The 23802-nt window shown below is 41.7% G+C and overlaps 1 protein-coding gene across 1 annotated transcript in view; it reads right to left on the bottom strand.

Annotated features, from left to right (window-relative positions):
• Positions 1-10460: 10460 nt before the first annotated feature.
• Positions 10461-23802, bottom strand: part of LOC105479976 (uncharacterized) — a 32214-nt gene continuing 18872 nt past the window's right edge. The window contains exon 5 of the mRNA XM_071068738.1: positions 10461-13386. The gene's annotated coding sequence lies outside the window, so the exon portion shown is untranslated. The remainder of the gene's footprint in view (positions 13387-23802) is intronic.

The raw sequence follows: 23802 nt of genomic DNA, 5'->3' as shown, positions 1-23802 counted from the left end.
GTAGAAATTTTTCACTTTTTTTCTTTTCTACTTGGTCTTTTTCTATTTGCAGCCAGTTCTGCATGCAACAAATCTTCATCAATGTTGTACTCTGTCAGTTCAGCAACAGAAATTCCTATATCATCTGTTAAACTCTGATATTTTGTTTGGTTTGTTCAGTTTACAGAATAAAAAAATCATAAATATGCTCAGGCTATATTCTCTTTTATGTCTCACCCATACTGGGTAATAAACACCTAAATTGCCCAATGTTATAGGGAGATTTTGAATCTAAACAGTCCTCGATTCAAGTTCTAGTTCCTCGCTTCTACTGCCCGTGTGATCCGAGGTATTATGCGTGATCTGTGTGCTCCTCAGATTCCCTGTTTGCACAGAGGGGATACGAATATCTGTCTTCAAGGGCAATGTGAAGATTAAAGATACGAAAAATGCTTAGCATAGTAACTAAGCCATGCATTGTGTGGAACCTCTACTCTCCATGTGTTATCTATATTAAGTGGGAAGTAAACTGTAGCCAGTATCAAATATGAAAGAAAGGATAACAGTCAATCCCATATTTTTATCCCCTTGCCTTAAATCAGTAGTTCTTAACTTTTTTCAATCACTCCTTTGAGTTCAAAGTAAGCTATGAACACTCTCTATAGAAAAATAGACATTATAAAATAAACCCAAGTTTTTATGTAAAATTTCATGAAAGTTCCAAATACCTTAGAGTCATTCTATGGACGTTAAATTTTTTTTTTTAATTTTTTTTTTTTTTGATATGGAGTCTCGCACTCTCGCCCAGGCTGGAGTGCAGTGGCTCCCTCTTGGCTCACTGCAAGCTCCGCCTCCCGGGTTCACGCCATTCTCCTGCCTCAGCCTCCTGAGTAGCTGGGACTACAGGCGCCCGCCACCACGCCCGGCTAATATTTCTGTGTTTTTTTTAGTAGAGACAGGCTTTCACCGTGTTAGCCAGGATGGTCTCGATCTCCTGACCTCGTGATCCGCCTGCCTCGGCCTCCTAAAGTGCTGGGATTACAGGTGTGAGCCACCGCGCCCAGCCTTTTTTCGTTATTTATTTAATCAAGCTATGAGTAGGACTTTATATTAGTTATATTTCTTATGGAAGGATGTCTTAGAACCTTACTGCAACATTTTTTTTTTCTTTTAACTTTTTTTTAGGTTCAGGGGTACATGTGCAGGATTTTTTATATAGGTAAACTTGTTATATAGGTAAACAGTACAAAAAAGTTGGTACTGCACTTTTTTTTTTTTTAGACATAGTCTCCGTCTATTGCCCAGGCTGGAGTGCAGTGGTGATCTCAGCTCACTGCAAGCTCTGCCTTCCGGGTTCACGCCATTCTCCTGCCTCAGCCTCCCAAGTAGCTGGGACTACAGGCAACCGCCACTATGCCCGGCTAATTTTTTTGTATTTTTAGAAGAGATGGGGTTTCACCATGTTAGCTAGGATGGTCTCAATCTCCTGACCTGTGAACCGCCCACCTTGGCCTCCCAAAGTGCTAGGATTAAGGGAGGAGACCACCCCTCATATTGTCTTATGCCCAATTGCTGCCTCCAAAGAAAGAAGTAAAAACTAAAAGGCAGAAATGAAATCCACAGGCGGACAGCCGGGCGCCGCACCCTGGGCCTGGTAGTTGAAGATCGACCCCTGACCTAATTGGTTCTGTTATCTTATAGATTACAGACATTGTATAGAAGTGCACTGTGAAAATCCCTATCTTGTTTTGTTCCGATCTAATACTTGTGCAAACAGCCCCCAGTCCCTTCCCCCCTGCTTGCTCAATCAGGACCCTCCTCCTCAAAGTTGTGAGCCCTTAAAAGGGACAGGAATTGGTTACTCTGGGAGCTCAACTCTTGAGACTGAAGTCTTGCCGATGCCTCCGGCTGAATAAACCCCCTTCCTTCTGTAACTTGGTGTCTGAGGAGTTTTGTCTGCTGCTAGTCCTGCTACATTTCTTGGTTCCCTGACCAGGAAGCCAGGTGAATGGTGGATGGTGTAGGCAGCTCCTTATGCGGCTTAAGCATGCCCTGTGGAACATCCCTGCAGGAGACTCCGACCCGCCCGAGCGACGCGGATCCTGAGAGCGAGCACTCCCGGGTAGGCATTTGCCCCGGTGGGTCGCCTCGCCAGAGCAGTGTGTGGCAGGCCCCGGTGGAGGATCAACGCAGTGGCTGAACACCAGGAAGGAACGGGCACTTGGAGTCTGCACATCTAAAACTTGGTAAGACTAGTCTTTGAAACTTGCCCACTCCGTTTGAGTGGAAGCGTGGCCTGATCACCCATGGTATGCCTTTATTGGCACTTTGGTTTTGGTTTTGATTTGGTTTGAATTGCTTGACAGGACCAGTCTTGGGAACTTGACCACTCCATTTGAGTGGAAGCGTGGCCTGATCACCCAGGGCGTGCCTTTATCGGCACTTTGTTTTTGTTTTTGGTTTTGACTTGGTTTGAATTGCTTGACAGGACTGGTCTTGGGAACTTGCCTACTCCATTTGAGTGGAAGCATGGCCTGATCACCCACGGTGTGCCTGTACCAGCACTTTGGTTTTTGTTTTTGACTTGACTTGGATTGCTTGATACTTTGGTTTTGGTTTTGACCTGGCTTGGATTTCTGGATACTCAGATTTTGGTTTCGATTTTGGTTTGGTGTAAACTACAAAAGTGTGCATGTGCCCTTTTTACCAGTTCTTTGTTTTGTGGTGTGCGTGTGGTGTGAGCGTGGTGTTTTGTCTAGAGGAAACATGGCTGAGGCACAAAGTAAGCCCACCGCTCTAGCAACTATGTTGAAAAATTTCAAAAAAAGGATTTAAGGGAGACTATGGAGTACTATGACACCAGGAAAACTTAAAACTTTGTGTAAGATAGACTAGCCAGCATTAGAGGTAGGTTGGCCATTAGAAGGAAGCGTGGACAGGTCCCTTGTTTCAAAGGTATGGCACAAGGTAACCTGTAAGTCAGGGAACCCAGACCAGCTTGTTTTAGATCCCCCGCCCCCAACACACAGTGGTTGAGAGAACAGCAGCATAAGTGGCTGGCAGAGGCAAGGAAAGACCAGCAGAGAGAGAGAAAGGAAAGGGACAGAGAGGAAAAGAGGCAAAGAGAGAGAGAGAGGAAGAGATGGAGAGGAAGAGACAGACAAAAAGGGAGTCAAGGGGAGAGAGAGAGAGAGAGAGAGACAGAGGCAGAGAGAGAGGAAGAGACAGAGGCAAAAGGGAAGTCAAAGAGAGAGATATATAAGTAGTTAAACAGTGTGACATGTATTATAGTAACTTCTAATCTTGTGGCCTTAGACAGTCTAGTCCACAGACATAAAAAAAAAAAGGTTCGCTTTGGAAAAGAATGGTTATCATCTTCGGAAAAAAAAAATCAAAAAAAGGGGGGGCGGAATTTATATAAAAAGAGTGTTATATGGTAAATTCTTGTCCTAAAATAAATTAACTGGTTGTTTAAAGAAAGAAATGTTTGAAATAAGTCAGAAAGTTAAGGCATATTAAAAAAAATTGCCTGTAAAAGTCATGAAAAAAAAGTTATAAAAATATGTGTGTTAAAAAAGGGAATTTATGCAAAAAATGTTTTACAATTTAAAAGTAACTAGGCCTCCTGAATGTAAAACTATTGAAAAAAAACAAAACAAAACAGTTTATGTGCAAGGTGTATAAGAAAAGCAAAATATACCTTTGGTAAAAGGATTATAAGGAGGCATAAGAATGTATATTTTTACCTACATTAAAAAGTTAAAAATTATTGTTTTGAAGGTTTAAGCAAGTTTTAAAACGTTAATTGTAAAGAACATTGTGTAAACATATTAGCTAACGTTAAAGAAGTATCATCCAGTTTTTCTGTGAACTGGACATTAAAGTAAAAGCATAACAGGTTTTAAAGTAAAAGCATAACAGGTTTTTCTTAAAGCACCAGCCTGCTCTTTAGCAAAAATTTTAAAAGATTAAAAAGAGTCTATAAAATCTTACCTTATGGTCAAACATTAAAAATTAAATGAATATGTCTACAAGGTTTTATTAAAATTAGGTTTAACATTAATAACACACTAATATAAAGATAAAATTTAGCTTATCTGGTATAAAAATCATATGAGAAGCATTGTTAAATGTAAAATGGTGTTTGGCTTTCTTTGGTTTAAAAACTAATAAAAATAGGTGCTAAAGGAAATTTCTCAGTAAAAAGGCACTAAGGACTATAAAGTCCACTGCCAAGGTCCCCACATTTAAAACAAAAGGTCAATTTCTTAAAAATCATACACTTGATTTATCTTCTACTTTCCTTTCTCACAAAAAACAAACAAACAAACAAACAAACAGACAAAAAAAACTAAAAGTTTTAGCACATGTACCACCCCTAGAATTTCCAGTAAACCAACACCAGCCTGAAGATCACATTCTTATCGAAAGGTGGAAAGAAGAAAATCTCGAGCCAGCCTGGGAAGGACCCTACCTTGTGCTGCTAACCACAAGACTGCTGTTCGTACAGCAAGGAAAAAAAAAAAAAAAAAGGATGGACTCATCACACCAAGCGCCAACCCCTCCAGAGTTGTGGGCCATAGTCCCAGGGGAAAACTGTCATGCGCGTCCGTGTGAAAAGACTACCAAACAGGCTTTGTGTGAGCAATAAAGGTGTTTATTTCACCTGGGTGCAGGCGGGCTGAGTCCGAAAAGAGAGTCAGCAAAGGGAGATAAGGGTGGGGCCGTTTTATAGGATTTGGGTAGGTAAAGGAAAATTACAGTCAAAGGGGGGTTGTTCTCTGGCGGGCAGGTGTGGGGGTCACAAGGTGCTCAGTGGGGGAGCTTTTTGAGCCAGGATGAGCCAGGAAAAGGAATTTCACAAGATAATGTCATCACTTAAGACAAGGACTGGCCATTTTCACTTCTTTTGTGGTGGAATGTCATCAGTTAAGGCGGGGCAGGGCCTTTTCACTTCTTTTGTGATTCTTCAGTTACTTCAGGCCATCTGGGCATATACGTGCAAGTCACAGGGGATGCGATGGCTTGGCTTGGGCTCAGAGGCCTGACAAAAACCCTACCAAACTAAAGCTAAGAAAAATTTAACTCTTTTAATCTATTCTATTACTCTTTCTTCTTTCCTCGTTCTATTGCTGACCATCTAGTTATTAATATAACCAAGTCAATTTCGCCTCAAACTATTGCATTTAATGCTTGCTTTGTTACACCCTGTGAGGACTTGCCAAGTCAAAGACAGCTTTCTACTTCAGAAAAGTACTTCTGTCCCTCCTGACTGTCCTCAGAGTAGGCTTTAGTAAACTAGGACCATTTAATCCGGGGAGATTTTGATAAAGACCCCAGTGCCAACCAGGAGTGTTGCCCCCCAATGTACAGCTTTCATGCCATAGTTGGTCCAACGTTCTGTGGACCACTAAAGAGCAAGGATGGACTGCCCCAACCGGTTTTTGTAATTTCCCTAAAACCATACATTCATTTTACTAGAGGATCATAGAAGTTAAAGACTTAAAACAGGCCGGGCGCGGTGGCTCAAGCCTGTAATCCCAGCACTTTGGGAGGCTGAGACGGGTGGATCACGAGGTCAGGAGATCGAGACCGTCCTGGCAAACACAGTGAAACCCCGTCTCTACTAAAAAAATACAAAAAACTAGCCGGGCGAGGTGGCGGGCGCCTGTAGTCCCAGCTACTCGGGAAGCTGAGGCAGGAGAATGGCATGAACCCGGGAGGCGGAGCTTGCAGTGAGCTGAGATCCAGCCACAGCACTCCAGCCTGGGCGACAGAGCGAGACTCCATCTCAACAACAACAACAACAACAACAACAAAAAAAAAAGACTTAAACTTTATCAATTAAGACAGGATACCAAGATGCAAATGCCTGGTTAAAATGGATCAAATATTCCATCTGCACATTAATCAAAGCAATTGTTATGCTTCTGCACATGGCAGGCCAGAGGCCCAGACCGTCCCCCTTCCACTAGGGTGGTCCTCCAGTCGACCAGGCATAGGCTGCATGATAGCTCTTTTCCAGGATTCTACAGCCTGGAGTAATAAGTTATGCCAAGCTCTCTCTGCTATATCCTAAAGTCCCTGCGGGTCAGCCCCCAAGGGCCATCCAGCTTCTGTCTCCCAACACTAAGTTCACTTTGTGTCTCTCACGACAGGGAGGAAACTTAGCACTCCTTGGAGACTTGAAAGGATGCAGTGAGCTTAAGAATTTTCAAGAGCTTATCAATCAGTCAGCCCTTGTTCATGCCTGAGCGGATGTGTGGTGGTAATGTGGTGGACCTTTACTGGGCACTCTGCTGAATAACTGGAGTGGCACTTGTGCTTTAGTCCAATTGGCTATCCCATTCACCCTGGCATTTCATCAACCAGAAGGAAAAATAATGATAATAAGACATCATAAACGAGGGAAGCCCCTTATGGGTCTTTCAAATCTCATGTCTATTTACACACAATTGGAGTCCCACGAGGAATATCAGATCAATTTAAAGCTTAAAATCAAACAGCTGCAGGATTTGAGTCAATATTTTAGTAGGTGACAGTTAATAAAAATGTAGATTAGATAAACTACATCTATTACAACCAACAGCAACGAGCTTTTCATGAGTTGAAAGAAAAACTCATGTCGGCCCCAGCCCTGAGGCTACCTGACCTGACAAAACCCTTTATACCCTATGTGTCAGAAAGAGAAAAAACGGCAGTTGGAGTTTTAACCCGGACTATGGGGCCTGACCAAGGCCAGTGGCCTATCTCTCAAAACAACTAGACAGAGCTTCCAAAGGCCGGCCCCCAGGTCTAAGGGCCCTAGCAGCAAAGGCCCTGTTAGCACGAGAAGCAGATAAACTAACCCTTAGGCAAAACCTGAATATAAAGCCCCCCCATGCTGTGGTAATAAATACCAAAGGACATCATTGGTTAAAAAATGCTAGATTAACCAAGTGCCAAAGCTTGCTATGTGAAAATCCCCACATAATCGTTGAAGTTTGCAACACCCTAAACCCCGCCACCTTGTTCCCGGTATCAGAGAGCCCAGTTAAACATAACTGTGTAGAGGTGTTGGACTCAGTTTATTCTAGCAGGCCCAACCTCTGAGACCATCCTTAAACATCAGTAGACTGGGAGCTGTACGTGGACGGGAGCAGCTTCACCAGCCCCTGCAAAGTGACTCTGAAGAAGACGACAAGCCCTGCTGCAGTCACACCTGGAAGCTGACTGGTCCACGCACGGCCAAAGCATGAGAAAACTCATCGCGGGACTCATTTTCCTTAAAATTTGGACTTGTACAGTAAGGACTTCAACTGACCTTCCTCAGACTGAGGGCTGTTCCCAGTGTATACATCAAGTCACTGAGGTAGGACAAAAGGTTGCTACGGTCCTATTATTTTACAGTTATTATAAGTGTACTGGAACTCTAAAAAGAACTTGTTTGTATAATGTTCAAACATTATACAAGGTATGTAGCCCAGGAAATGACCAACCTCATGTGTGTTATGACCCATCTGAGCATCCCATGGCCACAGTTTTTAAAATAAGATTAAGGACTGAGGACTGCTGGGGGCTCATAAACGATATAAATAAAGTGTTAGCCAAAACAGAAGGAAAAAAAGGGTGCCCAAACAAGTCACCTTAAAATTTGATACCTGTGCTATCATTAATAGTAATAAGTTAGGAATAAGGTGTGGTTGTCTTAATTAGAAAAGAGGCTATATGGCAGAAAATAAGTACATCTGTCATAAATTAGGACTGTGTGGAAACAAATGTAAATATTGGTCTTGTGTCATTTAGGCCACTTGGATAAAAGAAAAAAAAAATGATGAAAAGGATCCAGTCCACCTTCAGAAAGGAAAAAATGGCCCTTCCTGTACTAAGGGACAATGTAACCCCTTAGAGCTAGTAATAACCAATACCCTTGATCCTTGCTGGAAAAAAGAGGAGTGTGTGATCTTAGGAATTGACGGGGCCAGACTGGATCCTCGAGTAAATATCTTGGTTCGAGGAGAAGTTTACAAAGGCTCTCCTGAGCCAGTGTTTCAAACTTTCTATGATGAGCCAAATGTACCAGTACCAGAAATTCCAGAAAAAACAAGAAATTTGTTTTTGCAATTAGCCGAGCATGTAGCCCAGTCTCTCAATGTCACTTCATGTTATGTATGTGGAGGAACTGTAATGGGAGATCAATGGCCATGGGAAGCCCAATAATTAGTGCCTACAGACCCAGTTCCTGATGAATTTCCAGCTCAAAAGAATCACCCTGATAATTTCTGGGTCCTAAAAGCCTCAATTATTGGATAGCTAGAGAAGGAAAAGAATTCACTCACCCTGTAGGACGATTTAGTTGTGTGGGACAGAAACTGTATAATGGTACCACAAAAACAGTCACTTGGTGGAGTTCAAATCAAACAGAGAGGAATCCATTTAGCAAATTCCCAAAGTTGCAAACCGTGTGGACCCACCCGGAATCCCACCGGGACTGGACAGTCCCCACTAGATTGTATTGGATATGTGGGCATCAAGCTTATGCCAAATTACCTGACCAGTGGGCAGGTAGTTGTGCTATTGGCACTATTAAACCATCTTTCTTCCTACTGCCCATAAAAAGAGGCAAACTCCTGGGCTTCCCTGTCTATGCTTCCCGTGGAAAGAGAAGCATAGCTATAGGAAATTGGAAAGATGATGAATGGCCCCCTGAGAGAATCATACAACATTATGGGCCTGCTACTTGGGCACAAGATGGCTCGTGGGGATACCGGACCCCCACGTACATGATCAACCGAATCATACGGTTACAAGCTGTCTTAGAAATAATCACTAATAAAACCGGCAGAGCCTTGACTATTCTGGCCCGGCAAGAAACTCAGACGAGAAATGCTATCTATCAAAATAGATTAGCTCTTGACTACTTGCTAGCAGCTGAAGGAGAGATCTGCAGGAAATTTAACCTTACTAATTGCTGCCTACACATAGATAATCAAGGGCAAGTAGTAGAAGACATAGTTAGAGATATGGCAAAACTGGCACATGTGCCTGTGCAAGTGTGGCATGGATTTGACCCTGGGACCATGTTTGGAAAATGGTTCCCAGCGCTAGGAGGATTTAAAACTCTTATCATAAGAGTTATAATAATAATAGGAACCTGCCTACTGCTCCCTTGTTTGATACCTGTACTTCTTCGAATGATAAAAAGCTTCATTGCTACCTTAGTTCATCAAAATGCTTCAGCACAAATGTACTATATAAATCGATATCCATCTGTCTTGCAAGAAGACATGGGTAGTGAAAATGAAAGTGAGAACTCCCATTAATAAAATGAGTGAGAGTCTCAAAAGGGAGGAATAAGGGAGGAGACCACCCCTCATATTGTCTTATGCCCAGTTGCTGCCTCCAAAAAAAGAAGAAGTAAAAACTAAAAGGCAGAAATGAAATCCACAGGCGGACAGCCCGGTGCCGCACCCTGGGCCTGGTTGTTGAAGATCGACCCCTGACCTAATTGGTTCTGTTATCTTATAGGTTACAGACATTGTATAGAAGTGCACTGTGGGCCGGGCGCGGTGGCTCAAGCCTGTAATCCCAGCACTTTGGGAGGCCGAGACGGGCGGATCACGAGGTCAGGAGATCAAGACCATCCTGGCTAACACGGTGAAACCCCATCTCTACTAAAAAATACAAAAAACTAGCCAGGTGAAGTGGCGGGCGCCTGTGGTCCCAGCTACTCCGGAGGCTGAGGCAGGAGAATGGCGTAAACCCGGGAGGCGGAGCTTGCAGTGAGCTGAGATCCGGCCACTGCACTCCAGCCTGGGCGACAGAGCCAGACTCAGTCTCAAAAAAAAAAAAAAAAGAAGTGCACTGTGCAAACCCCTATCTTGTTTTGTTCCGATCTAATTACCGGTGCAGACAGCCCCCAGTCCCTTCCCCCCTGCTTGCTCAATCACGACCCTCTCACATGCACCCCCTTAGAGTTGTGAGCCCTTAAAAGGGACAGGAATTGGTTACTCCGGGAGCTCGGCTCTTGAGACTGAAGTCTTGCGGATGCCTCCGGCCGAATAAACCCCTTCCTTCTGTAACTTGGTGTCTGAGGAGTTTTGTCTGCCGCTCGTCCTACTACAGGATTACAGGCGTGAGCCACTGCGCCCAGCCTGCAACTTTTAAAATTTGGTTTGTCCATCCATTTATTTCTAACCTTATTCTATAAAAGAGTTGAGGTGGTTGTACTTCAACTAGATCCAATATATTAATGGGTTTAGCTAAGGAGATTCTATACATAGAAAGCCTGATAACTTTCTGAGATTGTCCTTAGTTAAAACTACTGGATGACTTCCACTAAAATATCACATATATTTGATTAAACAATTTGTTAAGCAAAGCAATATATTTTTGGTTGAGAAACTCACAATAATAAGAATTTGTAATTTACCTTTATTCTTGTCAAAAAAAAATATCGGCTTTTAAAAATAAAAGGTATATTTTAAAAAGAAACCACAAAATTCACTTCTTTAATCCTTTATGAGATACAATGCAGAAAAGTACATAAACATACAGTTTAATTGATAATTAAAAGCAAATATATGCAATTACCATATAGGTCAAGAAAGAAAACGGCCAGCACTTCAGCAGCAATCCTTTTCAGTACAAAACTCACCATTAATTCAACACCCAATCTTTTGAATTCGTCAGGACATAAATTACCCATAACACTAATTTTTGTTTTCACAATCGCATTAGACACAAGCATTGGAAATGTTACTGAATTTGCCTTTTTTTTTTCCAAAGCAGGTTTGAGTTTGCTTTAGATACTCTATTTCCGCTTTTCAAGATGCTATTTATTCAAAGGAAGTGAACATCATATTCAAGGTACTGACGCCCTCAGAAAGAGAAATTGGAGTGAGCTGTATTGTTGCTATGATTTTTTTTATTATAGAAACATCATTCAGATTTGAATTACTTCATGGAGACGCTACCATTAGGCCAAACTAAATAACTTGGAGTACAGTATGGTCTATTTTCTTCCTTCCTTCCCTCCCTCCCTCCCTCCCTTCCTTCCTTCCTTTTTTTTTGAGATGGAGTTTTGCTCTTGTTGCCCAGGCTGGAATGCAGTGGCACCATCTCAGCACACTGCAACCTCCGCCTCCCAGGTTCAAGAGATTCTCCTGTCTCAGCCTCCCGATAGCTGGAATTACAGGCGCCCTCCACCACGCCCAGCTAACTTTTTGTATTTTTAGTACAGACGGGGTTTCACCATGTTGGCCAGGCTGGGCTCAAACTCCTGACCTCAGGTGATCCACCCATATTGGCCTCCCAAAGTGCTGAGATTACGGGCGTGAGCCACCACGCCCAGCCAGTATGGTGTATTTTCAAAAGGAGATCATTTCTTCCCATATTTGAGGTTTACCCATTTAAATTAGATTAGCTAGGAGTAACAGTAAATGAAAAATTACAGTGGTTTATCAAAAAAGCAGATTATTTTCTCACTCCTCACATTAAAAATCTCTCTAGAGAGGTAGTAGTCTCTCTAGAGGTGACATGCCGTCCCATGATGCTAGGAAACCGGGCTCTTATCTTTGGCTCTATCATCCTTAGCACATGGTTTCCACTTCAGAGTCCAAGGTGCGTATTCACGCTCCAGCTCTCACATTCACATTGTAGCCAGAAAGAAGGAGAAAAGTAGAAGAACCTTTTCCCTTTAAGGACATTTCCTGAAAATTCCATGCACCACTCCTGCTTATGTCCTGTTGGACAGACATGGCTACGTCAAGCTACAAGGGAAGGGGAGAAATACAGTCTGTTTCTGGACAGAGAGAGGCCCACTAAAACCTAGGGATTCTACAAAGAAAGAATGGAGAAAAAATACTGGGAGAAAGCCTCCTTTTGACAGAGCTTTTATATTTGTAGTGTTCCACAGGTAAATGTATTCACTATATAAATGGGTCAATCTTCTTTCAAATGTGAAAGTAACTTGCATATAGAAAAACATCCAAAATTTACTTTAGAATTTTGCAAATTAAATCTAGTTTTTTAAATGTTGATTTAAGATGGCCTGTCTTTGTTGATAAAGTAATATTCCTTTTTTCGGAAGTATACTTTGTGATGAAAAAAAAGAATCAAAGCCAGATGGAAAACAGCATTGTAAAAGGAAAGAATTCAGTACTACCACACCGTTGTATACCACCTGGCAAGCAGACAACACTAATATGAATTTGGAACCCCACCGATGGAGTCATATGTCCGTGCTGGACTGGGCTGCTAGGATACGTACCTGCCTATATATGCCAAGCGTGTTCCCTACTACATGCTTTTAAAGCAGTGGCTTAAAGGCACATAATGCAGGCCAAAGGTGGGCTTGAAAGAATACTCCCATAGAAGTCACATTATCCCAAAGTGATAACAAGATTTGGTTAATTAGGAAATACTGGACATTTATATGAGTAGAATTATCGTATTTCCTCAACACTCTCTCTTTACAGACTCTAATGCTCCATCAGCTCAACGTAGCATCCACGTCCTCAAAACCCTCCATCAGAGTAAACATAAGGCTCGGTAAACACAAACATATTTGAGGAAATATGATAATTCCACTCATATAAATGTCCAATATTTCCTAATTAATCAAATCTTGTTACCACTTTGGGATGATGTAACTTCTGTGAGAGTATTCTTTCAACCCTCAAACACTGCATGAAAACTGGATGCCTAGTAATTCAATGCTACCTTGGATTAAACTGTAGCCTGCATGACTCCTTTGATCTATCTTGCAGGAATTCGAACTATGAAAATAGTACCTGAATATGCATGTTTGAAAGATGTTTGTTTGTTTGTGTTTACCGAGTCTTATGTTTACTATGATGGAAGGTTTTGAGGAGGTGGATGCCATGTTGAGCTGAGGGAGCATTAGAGTCTGTAAAGAGAGAGTGCTGACAGGGGTAATGATTGCCGGCTACAGGGTCCAGAGAAATTCTACATTAACAAGAGACAATTGCAGAAAACATTAGAAACCTCTGGGATTCTACAACACACTCTATTATTAAGCAAATTTTGCTTTACCAAAGACCTCTAGATATGTACCATTTCTCTAAAATTTGGGAGAATAAAGGGGACCCAAGAAATCACTGGCAGGCTTTCCTTCTGCTTCATTTCAAAGACAAATAGCTGAAGGATAATACAGAAGCCTCTGAGGCAATGATAAGCCATTGAAAGCCGAAGAACTACATGTAACTTACCTAGTGACACTATTACACTGGCAAAACAATTGCAAGAATAAGAAACCAAAGTAGAAGATCATTGTATTCACTGATTCATTTGTGTTCACCCTGCGAATTAATACTGCTGCTTCTATACTGGGGCTGGGAAAGTTGCATAGTGCTCCAGGATTTGGTCAAGGACGAAAGCTTCCTAGATACAGGTGGCATTTGGGACCTGAAAAACAGCATACAGGACAGCAATGAGTAAGCAGCAAGAGAACCCACACACAGAAGAAAAATACTAAAGAGTTGCTCCCATTTCTTTTTCTCTCTTTCCTTTTTTTTTTTTTTTTTTTTTTTGAGTCTCACTCTGTTGCCCAGGTTGGAGTGCAGTGGCACAATCTCAGCTCACTGCAACCTCTGCTTCCCAGGTTCAAGCGATTCTCCTGCCTCAGCCTCCCAAGTAGCTGGGATTACAGGAGTGCACCACACTTGGCTAACTTTTGTATTTTTAGTAGAGACGGGGTTTCGCCATGCTGGGCAGGCTGGTCTTGAACTCCTGACCTCAGGTGATACGCCCACCTCGGCCTCCCAAAGTGTTAGGATTACAGGCGTGAGCCACCGCGCCCAGCTGTGCTTCCATTTCTAAACTATCTCTTGCAGAAATGTTGCTAGTTTACCCAGTTCATAATATACATATTAAATAACAACCACAGCCTGGCCAACATGGTGAAACCCCATCTCTACTAAAAATACAAAAATTAGCCGGGTGTGGTGGCATGCACTTCTAATCCCAGCTACTCTGGAGGCCAAGGCAGAAGAATGGCTTGAACCCGGTGGGTAGAGGTTGAAGTGAGCCAAGATCGTGCCACTGCACTCCAGCCTGGGCAACAGAGTGAGACTCTGTCTCAAAAAAAATTAAATAAATAAGTAAAAATAAATATATAAGTAACAACCAACCATTTACTCACAAGAAAAGCGTGACTACACTATCTTGGTAAAAAATAGATAAAATTATGAAAATGTTTTGAAATACGGATCACCTTTCCTATTAAAAAAGTGCTTATGATTCTCTTAAGGTTTTGTACAGTACATGTACTGTTTTGCAAAAAGAAAGTCTGCACAGCAAAATGATCTGGATACACCAAGGATCTGAATATGTAGGCCCTGGACAACTGTTGCTGTAGCACTGTAACTCCCCTAAGCACGGTTGCATCATACATTAGTTGGATAACAGGTGCTTCTGTTTTGGGGTAACTTCCTGGCACAACAGAGCCCCATTGCTTCCTTTTTGGCTCCAGCCTTCTGTATTGTAATATTACCAGGGTTGCAAAAGAAAAGCCTAAAATGGAGACCTAAATGCAATATTCTATCTGTCTAAATTTTTAATCTGTGAGTAAAACAACGGATAACCATGCCATGCAAATTACATTAACTATTGTGGTTTGTGAGCAGGGATTGGTTAGTACCTTGGGGTCATCTGTGCTGTATGTCTCATTATCTGTTTCACATGAGACATATAATAATTCAGATCATATTTTAAGTTATATGGATAATAGTTCCTAACAGTGTTTTTTAAAAATTGTGATTGAATAGATATAACATAAAATTTACCAGTAAAACCATTTTTTAAATGAACAGTTCTGTGGCATTAAGTACATCCACATTGTTGTGCAACCATCACCACCATCCACCTCCAGAACTTTCAAAATCATATCAAACAGCAACTCTGTACACGTTAAATAAGAACTTCCTGCTCCCCTCTCCCCGCACCCCTGGCAACCACCATGCTACTTTCTGTCTCTATGAATTTGACTACTATAGGCATCTCACATAAGTGGAATCATACAATATTTGTCCTTTCATGATGACATTATTTCACTTAGAATAATGACTTCAAGTTTCATCCATGTTGTAGCATATGTCAAAATTTCCTTCTCTTTTAAGGTCGAATAATATTCCATTATATATATATATATACACACACACACACCACATATTGTTTATCCATTTACCCATCAACAGACACTTGGGTTGCTTCCACCTTTTGACTTTTGTGAAAAACTTTGCTATGAACATTGGTCTGCAAACACCTGTTAGGGTTACTGCTTTCTTTTGGGTGTATACCCAGAAGTGGAAATGCAGGATCACAAGGTAAATATATTTTTAAATTTTTGAGAAACTGCCAACTCTTTTTCATAGGAGCTGCACTTTTATTTTATTTTATTTTATTTTATTTTATTTTATTTTTTGAGACGGAGTCTTTCCCTGTTGCCCAGGCTGGAGTGCAGTGGCGCGATCTTGGCTCACTGCAAGCTCCCCTTCCCGGGCTCGCACCATTCTCCTGCCTTAGCCTCTGGAGTAGCTGGGACTACAGGCGCCCACCACCATGCCTGGTTAATTTTTTTGTATTTTTAGTAGAGACAGGGTTTCACTGTGTTAGCCAGGATGGTCTCGATCTCCTGACCTCGTGATCCGCCTGCCTCGGCCTCCCAAAGTGCTGGGATTACAGGTGTGAGCCACTGCGCCCGGCCAGTAGCTGCACCATTTTATATTCCAACCAGCAGTGCACAAGTGTTTCCAGTTTCTCCATATCCTCACCAACACTTGTTATTTTCTGCTTTGTTTTTGTTTTGTAATAGCCATCCTAATGAGTGTGAGGTGGTATCTCACTGCGGTTTTGACCTGCATTTCACTTGTAACACTGAGCATCTTTTTATGAGCTTATTGGCCATTTGTATATCTTCTTTGGAAAAGTGTCTATTCAAGTCCTCTGCTCATTTTTAAATTGTTTTGTGTGTGTGTGTGTGTGTGTGGTTGAGTTGTAGAGAGTTCTTTATATATTCTGGGTAGCAACTCCTTATCAGATAGATGATCATAAAGTGTTTTAAGGGAAAATTAGGTCTCTAGTGAAGACTGAGTAGCAGTAGAAGACATATAGGTGTGAACACAAGCTTTGTGTGAGTGAAACATACCACTAAGCAGATTTACTGGGGAAGGAACAAGTAGAGACTAGAGGTCCTCTCATGAATGCCAGGGTGCAGAGTTTCAACCTTTCACTCTCAGGTAGAGTTGCTTTTCCATTTCACTTCTTAATCTCCCTTAGTGTGGGGGTCTGGAGTTACTCCATGTCTGCCCCATTTTTCTCAGACCCCTAACTACTACATCAAAGACCCACCCCAGACAGACTAATGATGTGCTTTCTAGCAATGTTTCTCAAACTTCCTTAACAATTTTTGCCATCTTTACGTATATAACATTTTCCTAACACTTTTCTTTAAATAAATTCAATTTTGAAAATTAAATTTATTTTATTATTTTATTTTTGAGACGGAGGCTCAGTCTGTCACCTAGGCTGGAGTGCAGTGGCGCAATCTCAGCTCACTGCAACCTCCGCCTCCTGGGTTCAAGTGATTCTCATCCCTCAGCCTCCTATGAGTAGCTGGGATTACAGGTGCCTGCCACCACGCCCGGCTAATTTTTTCTTTTTTTTTTGAGATGGAGTCTTACTCTGTCACTCAGGCTGGAGTGCAGTGGCACGATCTCAGCTTACTGCAACCTCCGCCCCCCTGAGTTCAAGTGATTCTCCTGCCTCAGCCTCCCGAATAATTGGGATTACAGGCACCTGCCACTGCGCCCAGCTAATTTTTTTGTATTTTTAGTAGAAACGGGGTTTCACCATCTTGGCCAGACTGATCTTGAACTCCTGACCTCAGGGGATCTGCCTGCCTCCTCCTCCCAAAGTGCTGGGATTACAGGTGTGAGCCACTGCAGTATTATAAATGGAAAACCAGAATCAGGTGTCTTGAGGCACAACAGATAAGCATCAGTCACTCCTTTGTCATCCAGGACATTTCTTACTGTTGGTACTAGATAAGCACGTCCTTTCCCTAACAGAGAGCATCTGCTAGCATGCCATGGTGGGGCCATTTAGTGAACACAGGTGCTACTCAATAGACAGTTTGCACTTGTGCAAAAGTTTGTGTCCAGGAAGTAGAGAACGGCTGATAGTGACATGGTACCATCTCAAATATTTATCCTTACCATACTTTGCTCTAGCCTACAGAAGACCTCTTGAGATTTTATTCCTGGGGGAAAAGCCACAGATTCCCAGTGGGTTCCCTCCATATATGTGAGTGAAGGGTGATAGAGGCCTAACTGACCCAGCTGTCAGTTGACTGGAGGTAATTCTTTAATTCAGTAGTTCTCAAACTTTGTGGCCTCAAGATCCCTTTACATCCTTAAAAATTATTGAGGAATACAAAGAGCTTTTGTTTATGTGGATTTTATCTATTTATATTTACCAATCAGAAATTAAAAGTGAAAAATATAAAACTATTTATAAATTCATTTAAAATAAACTAATTACATGTTATAAATATTTTCATGAAAAAGTTACATATTTCCAAACAAGAGTGGCTTTGTTTACTTTTTTGTAAATCTCTTTAATATGAGACTTAATGGAAATCAGCTGAATTCTCGTATCTGCTTCTGCATTTAATCTTTTGCAACATTACATGTCATGAAGCCTCTGGAAAATGATACTGCCACACTCATGAAAGAGTGGAAAAGCCAAATTATGTTTTGCTATTATTATGAAAAGTTTTAACTTCATAGATCTTCTGAAAGTGTCTTGGCCACTCCCAGACCTGCTTTAGTTCATTTAGAGGTAGCATAGTATGGTGGGTTAGAGGGTAGATCCTAGAGTCCAAATGCTGAGTGCACACCAGCTCTGCTGCTTTGATTATCTGTTTGACTTTTGCCAAATGATTTAACTACTTTATGTCCTAGTTTTCTTATTTGTAGAGTGATGGTAATAATGAGGTGATGCACCTAAGGGTATGTAATGGTGAAATTAGAAAAATAAAGACCTTGAAAGAGAGGTACCTATGGGTGCTCAGTCTAGCCTTACACTGAAAGTTCAATGTTATTTGTGTTTCATATTTTATATATGAGATTAAACATTTATTACTGGCCATCTGCGTTTCCTTTTCTGACTCATCTATACGTTAATATATTCTTTCTACTTTTTGTTGAGTTGGTATTTTTACTAATTTTGGGAGTTCTTCGTATAGTAAACGTATTAACTTCTTGATTCTTTTATGTATTGTAATTATTTTCTTCAAATCCATAACTTATCTTTTAACTTTATTTATATTTTTCATCATAAAGAAGTTATAAATTTGTATGTGTCAAATCTATCAGTGTTTTTCTCTGTGGCTTCTGGGTTTCATGTTCTGTTTATACCTAGATTAAAACAATTCTATATATTATTTTAGTGCTTTCATATTTTTTTTTTTTAACATTTAGGTATTTAATACATTAAGAACTTATTTGGGAGTACAATGTAAAGGAGAGATTTAACTTTTTCTTCAGAATGAGTAGACACATGTTTCAACATCATTTCTTAGATATTCTGTCAATTTGCTACTGATTTAAAATGCCTCCTTTAAAATTCACTGAATTCTCATAGCCATATGGACGTATTTTTGAAGTATTTTGATTCATGTAGTATTTGTTGCTTCCAGTAGCTACATACATTTAAAATGACTTTAGACTTACAGTACATTTTAATGTATGGTATTCCCTCATTCTTCTTCCTCATGATTTTAAATTTTTCATGAATATCTCAGGATAAATTTTAGAATAAACTTATCAAACACTACCCTCATTTCCCCAAAGTTATGATTATGATTGAAATTGTTGCATTACATGTATACCTTTACACTATTAGGTTATTCTAACCAGGAAATTAAATGGTTTTTTTTTTTACTTAGTCAAATTATTTTTACTTTTTTTTTTGAGACAGAGTCTCGCTTTGTCGCCCAGGCTGGAGTGCAGTGGCCAGATGGATCTCAGCTCACTGCAAGCTCCGCCTCCCGGGTTTACGTCATTCTCCTGCCTCAGCCCCCGCCGAGTAGCTGGGACTACAGGCGCCAGCCACCACGCCCGGCTAGTTTTTTGTATTTTTTTAGTAGAGACGGGGTTTCACCGTGTTAGCCAGGATGGTCTCGATCTCCTGACCTCGTGATCCACCTGTCTCGGCCTCCCAAAGTGCTGGGATTACAGGTTTGAGCCACCGCGCCCGGCCTACTTAGTCAAATTATTTTATGTCTTTCTGTAAATTCTTAAGATGTTCTCAATATAAGTCTTGATATTTCTTTCAAAACATATTCGTGGATATTAAACAGGACATTTTACAAAAATCTGTTAGTGATTATGAACCTCAGGATAAAAACCGTGAGGCTGATAGAAGCCTATGATTATTATTTCAACACAATATTTTTGTTTTAGTTCATCTTAAAAATAGAAGTTAAGGTAATGATACTGAAGGTATACATGGTGAACAAAATGCATCCAGAATGAAAGATATATATATATATATATATAGTTTTTTGAGAAGTAGTCTCACTCTAACGCCCAGGCTAGAGTGCAGTTGTGTAATCTCGGCTCACTGCAACCTCTACCTCCTGGGTTCAAGAGATTTTCCTGCCTCAGCCTCCCAGGTAGGTGGGACTGCAGGCACGCACCACCACGCCTAGCTAATTTTTGTATTTTTAGTAGAGACGGGGTTTCACCATATTGGCCAGGCTGTTCTTGAACTCCTGACCTCATGATATGCCCGCCTCAGCCTCTCAAAGTACTGGGATTATAGGCGTGAGCCAGCCACCGCGCCTGCCCCAAAGATAATTTCATATTGGTTAACATGGGAGAAACGATTACCTATTATACTAACCCTGTCTGATCCATTAAATTTGTCTCCCTAAGCAAGACAGCGTTTGAATCAACAGCAGACTCTATTCCTCTGTGTGAGGAAAGAAAAAGGCGGTAAGAAATAATCTTCCTGAGTCTCATGCAATATTCTCAAATAATCTCATGTATAGAAAGCAGTTGGAGGACTTACTAAAATGCAATTTGCATTTCTAACAAGTTCTCAGGTGAAGCTGATGCTATTAGTCCAGCAACTACATATTGAGAACTACTGTTTTGACATAGTAACTTTGGGAGAGAAAGCCCAGTAGCTTTGCTAGGAGATTGATGCAGGAAGTGATGATAGATCATTATTAGTAAGAGCTCTGATCACAGTAAGAATTATTTTGTTTGGCATTATATTCCTTTAAAGCTATGAATTCTTCTCTGGGCTTAGGTTTGATTCACTTCCCATACATATTCATATGAAGTGTTCCAATTTTTCAATTTGTATACAACTTGTAATCTCAAATTTGACTTCTGCTATACTCCAGTAATTATTTTGTAGTGTTTTCAAAGAATTGGGAAGTTTTTAAATTCATTTTTATTTATTCCACAAATATTTATGAAGCATCAACTATGAGCCACGTGCTTGGAATATATCACAGAGCGAAAGAGATTCTGATTTTTATCCTTATGAAGCCCCCATTAGGAGGCAGGAGCTAGACAATAAACATAATACATAAATTATACAGCATGCTAGAAGGTGATAAGTGTTATATGTAACACAAAAATAAAAAAGAGGAAGGAAAATCATATGTGCAGATGGGGGGCTGCAATTTAAAATAATGTGATCAAGGTAGGCCCCACTGAGCAGGTGGGGTTTAGGGAAGGACTTAAAGGAGGGGAGGGAGTTGGCCAAGTGAATGCACAGCAGAAGAATAGAAAGTAAACAGCTTGTGCAAAAGCCCTAAATTAGTAAGTGCCCAGAATAGCATGAGTGAAGAGTTGGAGATGAGGTCCGAGAGGCAAGAGGAATGAGTTCACGCAGGCTTTTAGGCCATTGTTATGACTTTGGGTTTCACTGAGTGAAATGGGGGACCACTGAAGAATCCTGAGCAGATGGGTGACACAAAATAATTCACATTTATTTATTTATTTATTTATTTTTTTGACAGAGTCTCGCTCTGTTGCCCAGGCTGGAGTGCAGTGGCCGGATCTCAGCTCACTGCAAGCTCCGCCTCCTGGGTTTATGCCATTCTCCTGCCTCAGCCTCCCGAGTAGCTGGGACTACAGGTGCCCGCCAACTCACCCGGCTAGTTTTTTGTATTTTTTAGTAGAGACGGGGTTTCACCGTGTTAGCCAGGATGGTCTCGATCTCCTGACCTCGTGATCCACCCGTCTCGGCCTCCCAAAGTGCTGGGATTACAGGCTTGAGCCACCGCGCCCGGCCAATAATTCACATTTCAAAAGCATGACTGGCTGCTATTTGAGCACAGATTACAGGGAACAAGGACAGAAGCAGGAGGCAAGTGAGCAGTAACCCAGGTGAGATAATAGCAGCTTGGATCAAGGTGGTGGCAGTAGAGGAACTGAAAAGGGGTCAGACTCTGTTTCCATTTCAAAGCTACAGCCAGCAGGATTTCTTGATACAATGAATGTGTGTATTAAACAGGAAAGTCAAGGATGACTCTAAAGTTTTTTTTCTTTTTTTTTTTTTTGAGATGGAGTCTTGCTTTGTTGCCCAGGCTGGAGTGCAGTGGCAAGAACTCGGCTCACTGAAAGCTCCGCCTCCCGGGTTCATGCCATTCTCCTGCCTCAGCCTCCCAAGTAGCTGGGACTACAGGTGCCCGCCACCACGCCTGGCTAATTTTTTTTTTTGTATTTTTTAGTAGAGATGGGGTTTCACTGTGTTAGCCAGGATGGTCTTGATTTCCTGACCTCATGATCCGCCCCCCTTGGCCTCCCAAAGTGCTGGGATTACAGGCGTGAGCCACCGCGCCTGGCCTTTTTTTTTTTTTTTTTTTTTTTTTTCTGAGGCAGAGTCTCACTCTGTCGCCCAGGCTGGAGTGCAGTAGTGTGATCTCAGCTCACTGCAAGCTCCACCTCCTGGGTTCACGCCATTCTCCTGCCTCAGCCTCCCTAGTAGCTGGGACTACAGGCGCCTGCCCCCACGCCCGGCTAATTTTTTTAGCCAGAATGGTTTCGATCTCCTGACCTCGTGATCCGCCTGCCTCGGCCTCCCAAAGTGCTGGGATTACAGGCGTTAGCCACCGCGCCAGGCTGACTCCAAAGTTTTTACCATCATTATCGAGAAGGATGAGTTAACATTCATAAAATGAGGATGACTACTGAGCAGGTTTAGGATTGAAGATCAGAAATTTGGTTTTAGATGTTTTGGTTTTGAGATGTTCATCTGACATTTACCTGGAGATGTTGGGTAGGTTGTTAGATAAAGGAATCAGGGTGTTAGGTGAGAAGTCAAGGCTACATATAAATTTGGGAGTTGTCAGCAAATAGATGGTTTTGAAAGCCATGAAACTGGGTAAGATCCCTCAAGATGTGTAGATGGAGAAAGACAGGCTGAGCCCTAGGGCACTTCACTGTGAAGAGATCTGGGAGAAGTATCAGACCAATAAAGGAGACATCAGTAATGTAGGGAGAAAACAGTGTGGTGTTCTGGCAATCAAGTGAAGAAAGTTTACCTAGGAGGAGGTAGTGATATACTTGGTCAAATGTTGCTGATAGGTCAAATAAAGGAGGATTGAAAAGTGACCACTGGAATTAGCACATGGAAGCTATTAGTGACCGTGATAAGGACAGTGGTCTTTGTGACAGGGCAGAAAGCCTGATTAGAGTAGGTTCAAGTGAGAATTAGAAAGGAGGAATTCAAAACAGCAACTAAAGACTATTATTTCAAGGTGCTGGCTGGGCGCAGTGGCTCGTGCCTGTAATCCCAGCACCTTGGGTGGCTGAGGTGGGCGGATCGCCTGAGGTCAGGAGTTCAAGACCAGCCTGGCCAACATGGTGAAACCCTGTCTCTACTAAAAATACAAAAATTAGCTGGGCGTGGTGGCGCCTGCCTGTAATCCCAGCTACTCAGCAGGCTGAGACAGGAGAATCCCTTGAACCCGGGAGGTGGAGGTTGCAGTGAGCCGAGATTGCACCATGGCACTCCAGCCTGGGCAACAGTGAGACTCTGAAAATAAAATAAAATAAAATAAAATAAAATAAAAATAAAAATCAAGGTGCTGTGTTTTGAAGGGGAGCAAAGAAACAGGACAGTAACTGGCAAGAAAAGTAGCATGGAGATTTTTTCGGTTTGTTTAAAGATGGAAGAAATAACAGAAGGCTTGAATGCTAGTGGAAATAATCTTGAATGAGCGCAAACACTGGTTAATGTAGAAGACAGAAGGAAGAATTGCTGTTATTCTCAAGTAGGTGTGAGGGAATGTGATCTAGTACAGGATTCAGTTTTGGAAAGAGCCAAACAGTAAATATTTTAGGCTTTGTGGATCACACATGGTCTCTGCTGTATATACATTTTTCTCCTCAACACTTAAAAATGTAAAAACTAGCCGGGTGTAGTGGCTCACGCCTGTAATCCCAGCACTTTGGGAGGCTGAGGCGGGCAGATCACAAGGTCAGGAGTTCAAGACCAGCCTGGCCAACATAGTGAAACCCCATCTCTACTAAAAAATACAAAAATTAGCCGGGCGTGTTGGTGGGCGCCTGTAGTCCCAGCTACTTGGGAGGCTGAGGCAGAAGAACCACTTGAACCCGGGTGGTAGAGGTTGCAGTGAGCTGAGATCGTGCCACTACACTCCAGCCTGGGTAACAGAATGAGACTCTGTCTCAAAAAAAAAAAAAAAAAAAAAAAGGAAAAACTATTCTTGGCTTATGGGCTGTACAAAAACAAAGCAGGATTTGGGACACAGGCTGCATTTTGTCAACCCTGATC

This window comes from Macaca nemestrina, chromosome 9 (genome assembly GCF_043159975.1).
Source record: "Macaca nemestrina isolate mMacNem1 chromosome 9, mMacNem.hap1, whole genome shotgun sequence".
In the NCBI taxonomy this organism is placed as follows: domain Eukaryota; kingdom Metazoa; phylum Chordata; class Mammalia; order Primates; family Cercopithecidae; genus Macaca; species Macaca nemestrina.
This window is presented reverse-complemented; position numbering and strand designations above follow the sequence as displayed.